Source organism: Loxodonta africana, chromosome 16 (assembly GCF_030014295.1).
Source record: "Loxodonta africana isolate mLoxAfr1 chromosome 16, mLoxAfr1.hap2, whole genome shotgun sequence".
NCBI lineage: Eukaryota > Metazoa > Chordata > Mammalia > Proboscidea > Elephantidae > Loxodonta > Loxodonta africana.
Window position 1 is genome coordinate 68,638,790 of NC_087357.1, and position 14,336 is coordinate 68,653,125.

The 14,336-nt window shown below is 48.8% G+C and overlaps 1 pseudogene; it reads right to left on the reverse strand.

Annotated features, from left to right (window-relative positions):
* Positions 1–2,489: 2,489 nt before the first annotated feature.
* On the reverse strand, positions 2,490–5,837 carry LOC100672229 (perforin-1-like; annotated as a pseudogene).
* Between the last annotated feature and the right edge of the window lie 8,499 nt (positions 5,838–14,336).

Genomic DNA, 14,336 nt, shown 5'->3' on the forward strand with positions numbered 1-14,336 from the left:
GTTAACGATGTTGGAAAAACCACACTGATTAAGGGTAGGGTTGCACAGTCAATTATCGTGATTGCTATCAATAAAAAGGTGAATTGGCGAAAGCTGTATTATAGATGTATTCACAACATCAGCAGTAACAACAACAAAAGAACAGGCGCTGACTCTGCTTATATGCAACCAAAAACTTCATGGGATTTGGTTCCTTGGTTTTGAGGTTCGGGGTTATGGTTTCATGGGACATCCCAGTTAATTGATCTAATAATGTATTCTACTTCCTAGCTCGTTTCGTAGGGTCTGGAGTCTTTTTTTTTTTTTTTTTAACCTTTTTTTTTGTGTCTGGGGCCTTAATAGCTTTCAAGGCGCAATAGTTAGTCTCTACTGGCCTGGAGTAACAGAGGAAGGGGGGAGTCAGGAATAGGAGGAGGATATGGAATGTGTGGCTAATCGCCTCCATGAAAAACTGCCTCCTTTGCCATCAGACCAGGAGAACTGGATGGTGTTCAGCTACCATTTTTGAAGATTTTGATCAAAGATTCCACAGAAGAATTCTCAGCAAGAGAGAGAAAATGCAGAACAGAATTTCAAACCCTCGTAGAGTCCAGACTTCCTGGGGCCATGGAGTTTGTATGAATCCCTGAAACTATTGCCCTGAGATCATCTTTAAACCTTAAACCAGAAATATCACCCAACATCTTCTTAAAACCAAACAATAGCTTAAATTGACTAGTAAAAAAGGTCTGCCTGGAGCATTATGCTGTTTTAAGAACTCTCTATATGGGATCAAATTGACAACGCCAACTTGATAGGAACGTTAGAAAGCAGTGAGTTTATGTTAATGGAGGAGGAACAACTCAGAAAAAGAGGGTGAGAATGGTTACACAACTCAAAGAATATAATTAATACCACTAAATTGTACATGTAGAAACTGTTGAATTGGTGTGTATTTTGCTGTGTACATTCTCAAAAAAAAAAAAGAAGTGAGGGAAAATGCTATTTTAAGTTTACCAGCAGTCTCCCCCTCCCCCCCATTTAATTTGGGGTAGAGTCAGAAGACAGAATTTATCTTTGGAGCAAAGACTGAACTTTTGTTATAGAAAAAGAACATTAAAAATGGGCATTGGAGAAGCAGAGGAATAGGCCAGACCCCGAGGGGCCTCTGGGGACAGGAACGATCTTGAATGGAAGCTGGTCTGAGTGGGAAATGAGTGATGGAGGGATTTTTCCTGAGATTAGGCCCCCCGAGACAAGGCTTCAGGGCCTGGCCTCCAGCTGAGGGCTGGGGGAGTGTGGTTATCTCCTCTCCCACCAGGGCTGGTAATGCACCAGGCAGCAGGTGTGAGAGGGTGCTGAGTCAGGGGCTGGTGAGTCTTGAGTCTCCTTGGAGGTGTTGAGTCAGGAGACTCCGTGTGCATCAAATCCAGTGAAGCCTTCTTTGCTGTGGTCTAAGTCCACCTTCTACCAGGCCAGAGGCAGAGTGGGAATAAAAGGTGGGCTGAGCAGGGACCAGCAACGTGTGGAACTTGCCACCTTTCCTCAGGGGCTGGCAGAATTTACCTGGATGGGGAAAGCTTGGATAAAGCCTGAGTTCCTCTGGTCAATTTGATAAGGGCTTGGATGAAAGCAAATCGGTTCATGGCGGGAAGAGTGATCCCTTAGAGTTGGAGAAGGACAAAGGATTCCATGAGTCTAAGGCACTTCAGAAGGAGGACATCAGTAGAACGGTCCATATTACAGAAAGACTTGTATGAATCTTTCATTTTCCTTGGAAAGAGTTTCCATCAAGAGAAATGGACTCAAGACAGTCATGTTTTTGTTTCTTGCAACCCCAAACCAGCTTCTGCCAATTTCAGAGTGTTATTTTTCCATAAATACACGCACTTGGAGAGGGTTATTAGGACTAGGAGGAGATGGAGGAGGTGGAGAGAGCGATAAGGAGGTAGGAACATCTCATTCCAACACTGGAAGAAGGAAAGAAGGCCAATAAGTGGTCCGAGGAGATTTTGAATTTAAGCAAAGCGAGTATCACTGAAGCCTATTGGCTGCCCAGCAGCAAGGGGCTTTGAGAGGGCAGGCAGGACCAGCAGCAGCCCAAAGCCCACATTCCAGAATGCTCACACTTTGCAATGGGCCATCCTCATTCTCAGAGCGCGGCAGCCCCAGGAACCAGCCTCTCAGATCTTATCACCCACCGTCAGAGTCCAGTTAAGAATTTTATAAAAATTTGTGAATGCATTACGTTGCATGCATTCATGTCCAGAAAGCAGCTGGTGGGATGAAAAGTGGATGAGGTCCTGTTCCCATCCCTACCTCCCCCCACTAGCCCTTGATCTGCCCCTGCACCAGCCCCCGGGTAAATGACGCCATCTTTTTTCTCTCTTTCCTGGGACACAGGCCCTGGGAGCAGCTACGCACCTTGCTTTCCAGCTTCCTGGTGACCCAGCTGCTCTTGAAGAAGCTAGCGGGCCAGGCCTTGGGTGGGTGGGATGAGCCGCCAGCCCTCACCACAGGGCACTGCTGTGGTTCTCCAGGCGCTCCCCTGTGACTCCCCGAGGGCTGTACTGCACGCACCTAGGACCTCTCAGGTAAGGGGCCCAAGTCACCTTGTATGTGAACTCCAGAGACCCTTCATTTAAATAACAGGTGTCTTTGATCTCTGACTTCTGGGCAGTAACCTTCCAGTCACAAGATCTGAGGAGGTCATCATCCCAGCCATAGTCCGAGTTCCAGACCTGCACCCTTAGGGGTCCCCTCGTGGCCAGGACCACCTCCCCAAAGCCCAAGGGTGTCATCCACCTGGGGTTGTCATTGTTCCATACGGTGCCTGTCCTCAGCTGCTGGTCACCAAAGAAGACCTCACATGGGTGTATGTGACAGCGACACTGTCTCTCCAAAGATTCCACACTTGGATGATGGTTATGTCCAGCTACCTGGGCCAGACCCCTCTGCCGAGGACAGCAGTCCTGGGTGGTGACCACCGGGCCATGGCATACGTACTGGCATGGGTCATCGGGGTTCTTCTGCTGCCCCGGGGAGGGGAGGGGCAGGGCTGGCTGCAATTCTTCCACCACGCCCTGTTCACAGCCTGCCTCAGGACCTCCTGCTACGGGTTGCGGGGAGGGGGCCCAGGAGTATGCGCAGAGGCTCCAGGCTGTAGTCCACCAGGCTGGGTGGGGTCTGCAGTGAGGCCACCCAGGGGGAGAACTACTCGGGCCCAGCCTGTTTCCCTAACAGTAGGTCACGAATGGAGGTGTGGTGGCCCCCAACCACTTTGGAATAGCGCTCCCTGCAGGCCTGGTAGAAGGAGCCTACCACCTTGTGCTACTGCTGCTTTTCCTCACAGGCCTTGGCTTCTGCTGAAGAGCCGGCTTTGCCACCTATGCTGACCGCGGCCTGGAGGCAGTCACTCACCCGGTTGTCCATGAGTGAGCCCTTCAAGGGCCAGCTTGCAGGTGCGCAGGAAAGTGATGAGTGAGACCTGGCACTCCAGCTTCACAGCCTGGATGAAGTGGGTGCCGTACTTAGAGATGAGCCTGAGGTAGACGGGCTCTGTGGAGGCGTTCAAGTCAGGGGGCAGAGTCCTGAGGGCCTCCGTGAAATCAGGGCAGAGAGGAGGAGTGTGCACTAGGCAAAAGCTGCAAAGGGAGAAAGCAGAGAAAAAAAAAATAGAGACATCCATTAATTCATTTACACAAACTGATTGAGTACCAGTTCTGTTCAAGTTGATAAAAATATATATGAAAGACCCTGAAAGTACTTTCCAATGGACTAAAGGAAGGAGATGAGCAAATGCCCCTGTCACCTTTAGCGAGACAAACGCTGCAAAAGCAGAAGCGGCGCACTGCCCAGGGCTGGGTGTCTGGTATCAGCAGGAGGGTCGGTCAAGGCTCCATGGAAGAGGAAACATTTTAAGATGGATCTTGATGGACTCGTAGCCTTGATTTTGTTTGTTTTTTCCTGATTATCAAAGCAATAGTTGCCAATTTTGAAAATTTGGAAAGTACAGAAAAATCATTTGAATAATGTATTAAGCATTCTCCCATCCGAATTTTCCATCCACATCACCGAGAGCACTGACCTTCCTCTTAGTTACTGTCTGCTTGATTCTGACTCATGGTGACCCCATGTGGGTTAGAGCAGAACTAGGCTCCATAGAGTTTTCAACGGCTGATTTTTCAGAAGTAGATTCCCAGGTCTTTCTTGCAAGATGCCCCTGGGTGGACTCGAACCTCCAACCTTTTGGTTAGCAGCCGAGTGTGTTAACTATTAGCACCACCCAGGAACAACTCTTAGTAAACTAGCACTGCTCAATTAGCCTTGACCCAGGTGAGGTTTCCAGGTGGCATTTTAAGGGACTTTTGTTCTAGCCACCTAAGGCCTCCGCTTGTCCACATGTTTATGTCTGTATTGTCTCTCGTCGCAGATAGAAAGATGCTACTCCTTCCTCCTTACCAACATTACGCTCACCTTGACCTTTCCCCCAGCCCGGCAAGCTCCCCTGTGCCTGCTCACCTGTACGAGCAACACTCCACCAAGCTTGTGCTGAAGCTGTACTGGACCCAGAGCATCTTCTGGGCCATGAAGTCAGCTGCCTTGGAGTGTGAGCCGGCCATGGTCACTGACGTGCTGACTCCCGACATTAGGGCTACTTTCAGCCCAACCCGCCAGTCATTGCATATGCTGCCAGCCACCTCCTGGACCACTTCCTCTGGAGAGCCGAACTTGGCATTGGCCATGTAATGGTGGCAGCTGGAGCTTTGGACATGCCAGTTGGTGAGTGCCGGGCCAGGCGCTGGAGAGTGCCCTGCTGCAGGGTGTTTTCACAGAGGGTGCAGGAGCCATCTGGCCACTGGAACTTATATGTGCCCCCTGGGAAGAAGCCTGAGCCACAGAGGCTGGTCACATCCATGTCCTTCCCAGCCAGCCATATGAGGGGTACAGACCTTTGAACAGGGTGGCACTAGGAGCTGTTGGCCGTGCAGCTGTTGGCCAGCAACTGCAAGAGGAGGCTGCCCTGGAGGAGCACGCAGGTGGCCATGGATCCTCAGAGAGAGGCAACGCCATCTCCCATGGAGCTGAGTCCGGAAAGGCAACATAAGGAGATCAGGTATCTGTAGTTTCTCACCCTTTCCATACACTGCTCCAGTCCCCTTTCTAGCACTTCTATCTGCCGTCAGGAGTACCCCCGGGCAGGTCCCCTGTGTGGAGCTGTGGAGTGCACAGCTGGAGCCAGGAATGGCTCAGCTCACGGTACTTTGGGGCTTTCAGGAAGGGAACAGGCTCCATTCTGGGGCAAGGGGTTCTTGGTCAAGCTGCATGACCAAACATCTCAGTTTGCCCGGGCGGCATCCTTTTATCAGTTTGATACCCTTTTGGAAGGAAACTTCCTTGCCGCCTCTCTTTAGGTACCTGGCTTCCCCACCAGCACTCACCTGGATTGTCCCTGACCCTGCTGCCAGGTGCCCCAGTCCAGTGCAGGGCACGGTGGAAGGAAGAAAAGAATGTGACTCATTTCTTCCCCTTAGCTTATGGAGACAGGTGACGTGTCAGGCCACGGGCTTATAGGGAGTATCTGTTGGAAGGCATTCCTGTGTATCTCTGTAGGAGCTGTCTCAACTTTTGTTTGGGACTACCTCTTGAAGAATTTTGACATAGCAAACAGCCTTGGAAGATAGACTCTTACCTCCCTCCAGGGCAGGGGCAGGCTTGTTTGCTGTCCCCTGGGGCAAACTCCAGGATGCTCAACTGTGACACAAACCCGCTGTGGGCACAGCATCCACCTGGGCCTGCCTCTGAATCACCCCGTGGGACTTGGGGGGCAAGGGCACCCACGTGAGCACGAAGCTCATGCTGCCTGCTGGGCTGTGAGCAATAAAGGCCTTGGTCTCTGACATAGGAGTTCAGTGTCTCCTGCCAGTACCTGTGTAAGACCTCAGACCCTCCATAGGCCTTGGCAGTTTTGGTGATGAGGATAGGATTGGAGAGTTGGCTTTCTGGAAAGGACAGGGCCCTATGCAGGCTGTGGAGTGGGGTATGAGAAGACCCCCAAAGATCTGATAACAAAGGCTCTCACCCAAATGGTGGTGAGGGCTGGGAGTAAGGATCCCACACCATCCTCCCTGTGAGCGAGGCTGTGAGGCTGGAGGTGGGATTGAAACAAGTTGCCAGAATGGTACCTTGGCTGTTGTTCCCTCTCCTGCAGGCAGGAGGAGGAGAAAGGGTCAGGAGTCCCCAAAGCTGACCGAAAGCTCTGGGTGGATGCAGAGCTGCAGGCTTCTGGGTACCAAAGCACAGGCGCTGCCCCTCCTAGCGGACTGATGACCAACCACCCACTGTTGGCATTTCTTGATATTACTGATAAACTCACCTTTGCGGCCCTAGAAAGGAATCTGTGTCTTGTGTTTGGCTTTCTGGGCTATTTGCAGTTTGACAATGACGAATGGCATGTCTTTCATCACCAAAGCCATTCCAAAAGGGATTACCGGTCTCACTCTACCTGTCCCAGCTCCTCCTGGTCTGTGTGCCTTAGTAAGGCAGTCTGGTCAGAGCGAGGCTGCCCCCAGCGAGGGGCTATGTCCTCTTGGCTGTTTCCTGGTAATAATCAGGATGAAAGGGGTAGGGTGCTATACCCAAACCGAACCCACTGCCGTTGACTAGATTCTGACTCATGGCAACCCCATAGGTAGAACCGCTCCATGGGGTTGTCTTGGCTGTAATCTTTATGAAATTCCCTAGGTGGTGCAAATGATTTGCACTTGACCCCTAACCTAAAGGTTGGCAGTTTGAAACCCACACAGCAGTACAGTAGAAGAAAGTCCTGGCAATTTTGCATCCATGAAGCTTGTAGCCAAGAAAACCCTACGGAGCGGTTTTGCTCTGTAACATGTGGGATGGCCATGAGTCGAAATCTACTCTGGCAATGGGTTTTTTTGTTTTAAATCTTTATGACAGGGGCTACCTGAGTAAAGGTAGTGAAATCACTTTTAACCTGACATTGGGTCCTAAGGAAAGAAGCTATCCTGATTGGGTTTGCACTTGGTACATCCAGTGCTCCTGGCTGAAGGTCTGTGCTTCCTAACTACAGCCTGTACTGCTCACACTTTGCTCCATGAACATATTATTATTACTATTGACGTGTTAATACAAGAGGTTCTCTCCTTGGGGATTTGTTTTTAAGCCTGGGAATGCCCCCAGGTCCATAAAGCATGGTGGTGATGGTCGTCTTGGGCATGTTATGAAAGCAGATGGGGTTTTCTTTGGTAGCACCACTCTGCCACCATGGGCCTGGCCTGCGGTCCCCACAGTAGTTCAAGTGTGGATATTTTGATTCTACTCTCATCCCTAATCCACACGCTCCTCCTGGGAATGCGGTCACCCTGCTCAGAGAAATCTTTCGGTCCCCTGGAGAGAGCTGTTCACCCAGTGCAGAGGCCTTGGAGGTCGGTGCACCTCAGTGCCATTCAATGCAATATGCATTTATTGAACACCTCTGTGTGCTGAGCTCTTGTGAGACAAAAGGTAAGTGATTCCTACCCTGGAGGAATTCATGAGAAATGCTTCAAAAAGAGGTGGTACGTCTTTCTCCAGATCTTAGTAAACCAGTTGCCACTGAAACAATTCTAACTCATGGCGACCCCATGTGTTGCAGAGTAGAACTGTGCTCCATAGGGTTTTCAAGGCCGTGACCTTTTGGAAACAGGCATATTTCTTCCAAGGAGCCTCTGAGTGGGTTTGAACACCAACCTTTCGGCTAGCAGTTGAGTACATAACCATTTGCCACCCAGGGACTGCCCAAACCTTAGTAGGAATCTCTTAACACTACGTAGGCTTTGCTGTGGTGGTGGTGTGCTATTGAGTTGATTCCGACTCATGGCGGCCCTATAGGACAGAGTAGAACTGTTCTATTGGATTTCCTTGGCTGTAATTTTTACGGGAACAGATTGCCTGGTCTTTTCTCCCGAGGAGTGTGGCTGGTGGGTTTGAACCACTGACCTTTCAGTTAGCAGCCAAGTGCTTAACCATTGCACCACCAGGGCTTCTTACATGGGGTTAAGAAACCATAAATAATTAATTCATGCATGCATGCATTCATTCATTGATTCATCAAGCATTTTTTGAGCATCTACTGTGTTCCAGGCCATAGGAAGGCAAGGGAAAAAGACTTCTCACGCACAGCTATTGAGCCAATGGATATTTCAGTGCAGGGGGTCTCACAGTAGACAAGCTACAAGCGTGGAGTGGAAGAAGGAGTGGTTGAGTGGTTTGCTGGTGGGAGGGTGTGGTGGCCCTGTGTCTGGATGTGTTTTATGGAGCAGATGACCACTGAAAAAGGATTTAAAGGAGAGTCAGACCTTGCCAGGTGGAGAGGAGGCATCCCAGGCTGAGAAGACAGCCTGTGGAGGGCAGTGGCTGAATCACGGGCGGTCAGCCGCTCCACAGAGATGATCTCAACGACCCACTCCAGCTGCAGATAGGGCTGGGGGCAGAGGGTGGAAGTGGCTGCCTAGAGCAGCCCAGCCAGCTGACCACAGGGTTTTGACCAGGACTCTGGTCTCCTACCCCCCTGGCTGGAGGTTTTCTCTAGCTGGACAAACACTAGACATTCTGTAAAATGCCATCTTCACCACTTGATGAATCACAAGCAGGTGTAAGTTCAAAGCTTGACAATGGAGAGCAGATCCGGAGGTGCCCACTGTTCTGGGCTCTGTCTGTTGTGCAGGGCTTTCCTGTGGGCCAGGCACAAGCTACCTGCTTGCTGAATGCTTGCTGAATGCATGCTGCTTTTTCCATGGCTGAGTGAGGGGCACACAGGCCACAGCTTTCCACTTGTGACGATTCATATGAGAGCCTGTAAAAGCTCTGGGCACATTGGAAGGCAAGCATTCTGTAGGCAGAACTCAGGTAACGGTGGTGCCTGCAGTGTGAAACGGGGAGTTCCTCTGGAAATAAGCCAATGTAGATTTACCTCTAGGATCTTGGGTGGCCCAAGTGGTTTTCAATTGCCTGCTAACCTAAAGGTTGGTGGTTTGAACCCACCCAGAGTCTCTACGGAAGAAAGGCCTGGAGATCTGCTTTTGTAAAGACTACAGCCCAGGAAACCCTATGGAGCACATGCGATCACCATGAGTCAACAGCTGCTAACAACAAGATTCACCTCTGCCCGGGTCTGCCCTTTGAGCGGGAGCAGTGAGAGGCCTCCTCAGTCACTCAGGACCTTTCCGTTTTATGGAACTAAGAAGGAAGCAGAAATGCCAGTAGTACTCTCCCTCTTCTGCCCCTGGTTCTTAAAGAGCTTCTGGACATTTGGCTGGTTGTATGTATCATTTCTGGCAGGAGATAGGTAGTACTGTTCTCATTTAGCAGATCTAGAAAACTGAGATTCAGAGAGGATGTGGCAGAGGGTGACATACTGGAGCAAAGTTAGCCATGAGTAAAGGGAAAAATCTTCACCTCTGTGGTGTGCTTGGAGCCCTGGTGACGCAGTGGTTAAGAGCTCAGCTGCTAACTGAAAGGTCAGCAGTTCAAATCCACCAGCTGCTCCTTGGAAACCCTGTGGGGCAGTTCAACTCTGTCCTTTAGGGTCACTGTGAGTTGGAGTCAACTCAACGGCAATGAATTTGGGTTTTTTGGTTTGTGGTGTGATTGCAGGGGCTCAATTCGACCATTGGATCACTACCCCACCAAGTTTAAAAAATACACATGTGCACAGACACACGTATGTATATACATATACGTAACCCATTAAACCTGTTGCTATCAAGTTGATTCGGACTCATAGCGACCCTACAGGACAGAGCAGAACTGCCTCACAGGGTTTCCAAGGAGTGGCTGGTAGATTTGAACTGCTGACTTTCTGGTTAGCAACCTGAGCTCTTAACTCACTGATGGCACACTGGTTAAGAGCTCGGCTGCTAACCAAAATGTCAGCAGTTCAAATCTACCAGTTGCTCCTTGGGAACCCTGTGGAGCAGTTTTACTCTGTCCTACAGGGTAGCCATGAGTTGGAATCGACTCGACAACAATGGGTTTGAAATATACATATACATAATATTAAAAAAAAACCAAACCCACTGCCATGGAGCCAATTCCGACTCATGGCAACCCCATGTGTTACAGAGTAGAACTTCCCCATAGGGTTTTCTTGGCTGTAATCTTTACGGGAGCAGATTGCCAGGTCTTTCTCTCATGGAGAGGCTGGGTGGGTTTGAATCGCCAACCTTTTGGTTAGCAGCCAAGCACTTAACCAAGGCTCTTTTATATATATATTGAACATATTATATATTTTAAAAAATACAGAGAATAATATTACAAGCACGTATTCCGCTATAACTTGAAGCTCTCACCCTGTTTGGCTCTAAAGACCCCAGTTCACAAACACGGTTTACTGGAATGCCTCAGTGTGGGTGAGGAATTCGAGAACAGGTTTTACATCTTAACACCTTTCTATAGCACGCTTCTGCTCCTGTTCCCTTCTAAGAACACCCCCAGTGTCTCCCAGGAACCTTCTTGGATAAAGGCCCTAAATATGGCCTTTCAGGCTCTCTGCAGCTGGATCCCTGCCCCCTTTTCCCCATGAGCCCCTCAGGCTCTTTTCTTCAGCCATACTGGCCTTAATTTAATTTCTTCCATCAGCCAAGGGTTTGTCTCTGCCTTAGACCTTCTCCCCATCCACTTGCCCTCGCTAACACCTGCGCATCCTTCAGGTCTCTGCTGAGATGGTGCTTCCTCCAGGAAACCTTCTCTGACTGCTCAGGATGAGTTTGGTGCCCCTTCTCGGTGCCCCTTCTCTGTGCCCCCACAGTGCCTGTGACCACCCGCATCCCAGCATGTCATCCCCCACTCTGGAACGCCCTGCTCCTTGGCACCCAGCATTGTGGATGATGTTGTTTTGTTTTTAAAGAAGAGAAAGTTCTCATCTATTAGCTATAGATACTGAATGAGAGAAGACTTCTGGGGTTCGCTTTCAAATAATCCAGGGTTCAGAGGAAGGGGCTAAAGTTGAAATATGACTGGCCATGTGATGATAATTATTGAGGTTGGATGATGGGTAAATGTGAGATCTTCATGCAATTCTGTCGTCTTTTGTGTATGTTTAAAAAATCTTCATAATAAAATCTTTAAAAATGGGGGATGAAAGAAGCCTCTCTTCCATTACCTCTGGTCACTAGACAGTGAGTTCAGAACCCGAGGACCAGTCTACCATGGTCATCCCTATACCCTGGCGTCCAGCACAGAGCTGGGAGAGGGTGTGCCCACCAAGTGCTTGTTAAACGTTGAGCAAACATTGGAAGATAGAGCAGGAGAATCTGTGTCCTGGCAGTTGAGGGAGGAGCCCTGAACGGTTAGCGCTAGCTGAAGGAGACTTGACCAGCTCTGCCATTTTGCTGAGTTGGTCCATTCTGGAAGGTTGGAATCATCCTTGTCTCCTGCTTAAAACCCATTCACTACCCTTCCTCCTTTCTGATAAAAACCTGATTTTGTTCATCTAACGAGCAACCATGTGCTCCTGAGGAGGGGACTCAGCCCTCTCAGGGACTGGCTAAGGAAATAAATGAGGGTAAGTCTGGGCACTCACACTTGAAGAAAAAGTCTGCTACAAAGGTTTCTGGAAGGCCTTTACCTTGCTCGTCAAAAGGGGCAGAACAATACATGAAATTCTACAGGACAAATGTCCAGGTTTCTTCAACCAGAAAAAAAAAGGGAAGGGGAAACTGTTTAGATCACAGCCAGTAAACTTTTCCTGTAAAGGGTCACATAGTAAACATTTTAGGCTTTGCAGCCCATACTGTCTCTGACAACTACTCAGCTCTGCCTTTGTAGCAGGAAATGAGCCACTGACAATAAGTAAACAAATGGATCTGGCTGGGTTCCCAAGAAGTTTATTGACAAAAATAGGCAGCGGACTGGCTTTGGCCCCAGGTGTAGTTTGCCCACCCACAGTGGCTCTGAGATACATGACCAAATGCAATGTATGGACTTTGGATCCCTATTTGAACAAACCAAGTCTTAACAACAAAACAAAAATGAAGGCCTGATTGATACATGCTACAATATAGGTGGAAACTGAAAACATTATGGGGAGTGAAATAAGTCAGTCACAAAAGGACAAATGTTGTATGATCCCACTTATATGAAATATCTAGAACAAGCAAGTATATACAGACCAAAGCTTATTAATGGTTACCAAGGTTGGGTGGGAGGGAGGGGAAAAGGAAGGTGCAAAGCCTAGGGGGACCGAGCTTCTGTTAAGGGTGATGGAAAAATTCAGGAATGGTGATGAATGAACAGCACGATGAACGTATTTAATGTCACTGAACAGTGCCTGTGACGATGGTTGAAATGGCAAGGGTTTTGTTACCTATATCTTTACCACAACAAAAAACACAAAACAAAGCACGTTTTTCCAACAGTTGGGAAAATCTGAACAATGATTGGGCATGAGATGGTTTTAAGGAGTTTATTGTTACTTTTGTTAGATATGACAAAGGCATTATGGCTTTTGTTTTATTGTTTTTGTTTTTTTGAAAAAGAGAGAGTTCTTATCTGTTAGCTATTGATAAGAAATGGGAGATGATGCCTGGGATTTGCTTTTAAATAATCCAGGGTATAGAGGGGAGGGGGATAAAGATGAAGTAAGACTGGCCTTGTGATGATAATTATTGAAGCTGCCTGATGGGTAAATGGGAGATCCTCATGCTATTCTCTCTTGTGTATGTTTGAAATTTTCATAATAATATCTTTAAAAAGAGGGGAGAACAAGGCAGAACCTAGTCACATTGGGTAAACATGTGATGCCTGGAGCTAATGCAGCCATCTTGTGACTAAGAGAAGACAAGCCAAAGGACAAGACTAACTACCAAGCATGGCCGAGTAGAAAAAAGGAGGAACTGGGGGCTTGATGATTCTGTTGGGCTGCCAAACTAGTTCCAGAACATGTCTGCTTCAGGATTTCTTGTTATGTGATATAATAAATTAAGCCATATTTAATTTGTTGTTACATTTTAGCAAAAGCATCCTAACTAATCTACAAAGGGAACAGCATGGAGACCAAGTCACTCTTTGCTGCAGGATACCAGCCATGGCATCTAAAGGGGTAACAGAGTTGGAAAAAACTTGTGAGACATAGGCCCTTGCCAAATCTGAGTCCTTTTATCGCACCCAAGGGGCCCCAGGAAATGGAGGGGAGAGTATCTGCTTTGTGCCTTTTCTCTCTTGAACCTCAATGCCAGGGGCCGCACTGGACTTTGGTTATGAGGATGTTGATGTTGCAATCATAGACCTACAGTTTTGGGAGAGGAAATGACCGAGAGCTCCCAGAAGGACAGCTGGCCTTTCTGGCAGCCCTTATTACAAGAACAAGGAGCCCTCCTCTCCCTGTGCCCCTCAACATGCAGCAACCACAACCACACAACGTCTACACACAGGGCACAAACAGCATTGTTTCTAGCTGATCTCATGGTTCAGCCCGTCTCAGGGGTATCGGCTGTTCTATAATGGATGACAAATCACTGTGGTTAACTTAACCCTCTGAGTTTCCTAGATACAGCCATGAGACGCTTGCCAAAAGCTGTGCGGAGGGGGCCCTGGGAAGAGAAAGGAAAGGGGTGATGTGAAGAGAGGCCCTGAGGCCTGGTCTCTGGTTCATCTGGAAGCCCCTGGAGCTCTGCCCAGGCCCCTGGAGTTCAGGTCCAGCTCCAGCTCAGGCTTTGGAGACCGGAGATAGGAGGTGAGGGCCACAGCCTTTAACGAGGGGCAGACTACAGAGCCTCAGTTAGTGAGCCTGTTCCCTGACATAATTTGGCCCCAGTTTTCAAAGCTTTGCTTAGAATGGAGATTCTTAAATTTAAGCGAGCATCAGAATGCCCTGGAGGGTTTTAAAAACACAGACTGCTGGGCCCCACCCCCCTGAGTTTCTGATTCCATAGGCTGGGGTAGGGCCTGAGGATTTGCATGCCTTACAAATTTTCAAGTGAGATCAATGGCACTGGAGGTGGTGGGGACACCCCAAGGTGAGAAGCCAGTGCCCTTGAAGTGGAGTCCCTGGGTGGTGTAAATGGTTAACACGTTTGGCTGCTAACCTAAAGGTTGGAGGTTGTAGCCCACCCAGAGGTGCCTTGGAAGAAAGGCCTAGTGATGTACTTCCAAAAAAATCAACCATTGAAAACCCTGTGGAGCACAGTTCTACTCTGACATACATGGAGTCGTCACGTTAGAATCAAATCCATGGCAACTCATTACAGGTTGGCCTTGAACTTCTTAGGAGAGCTGTGGCCCTCAGGAGGCTGGAGGAAGAGATCCACACTCTTCCTCCTCTTCCTTCTGGGCTGATATGTGAACTGAAGAGGAAT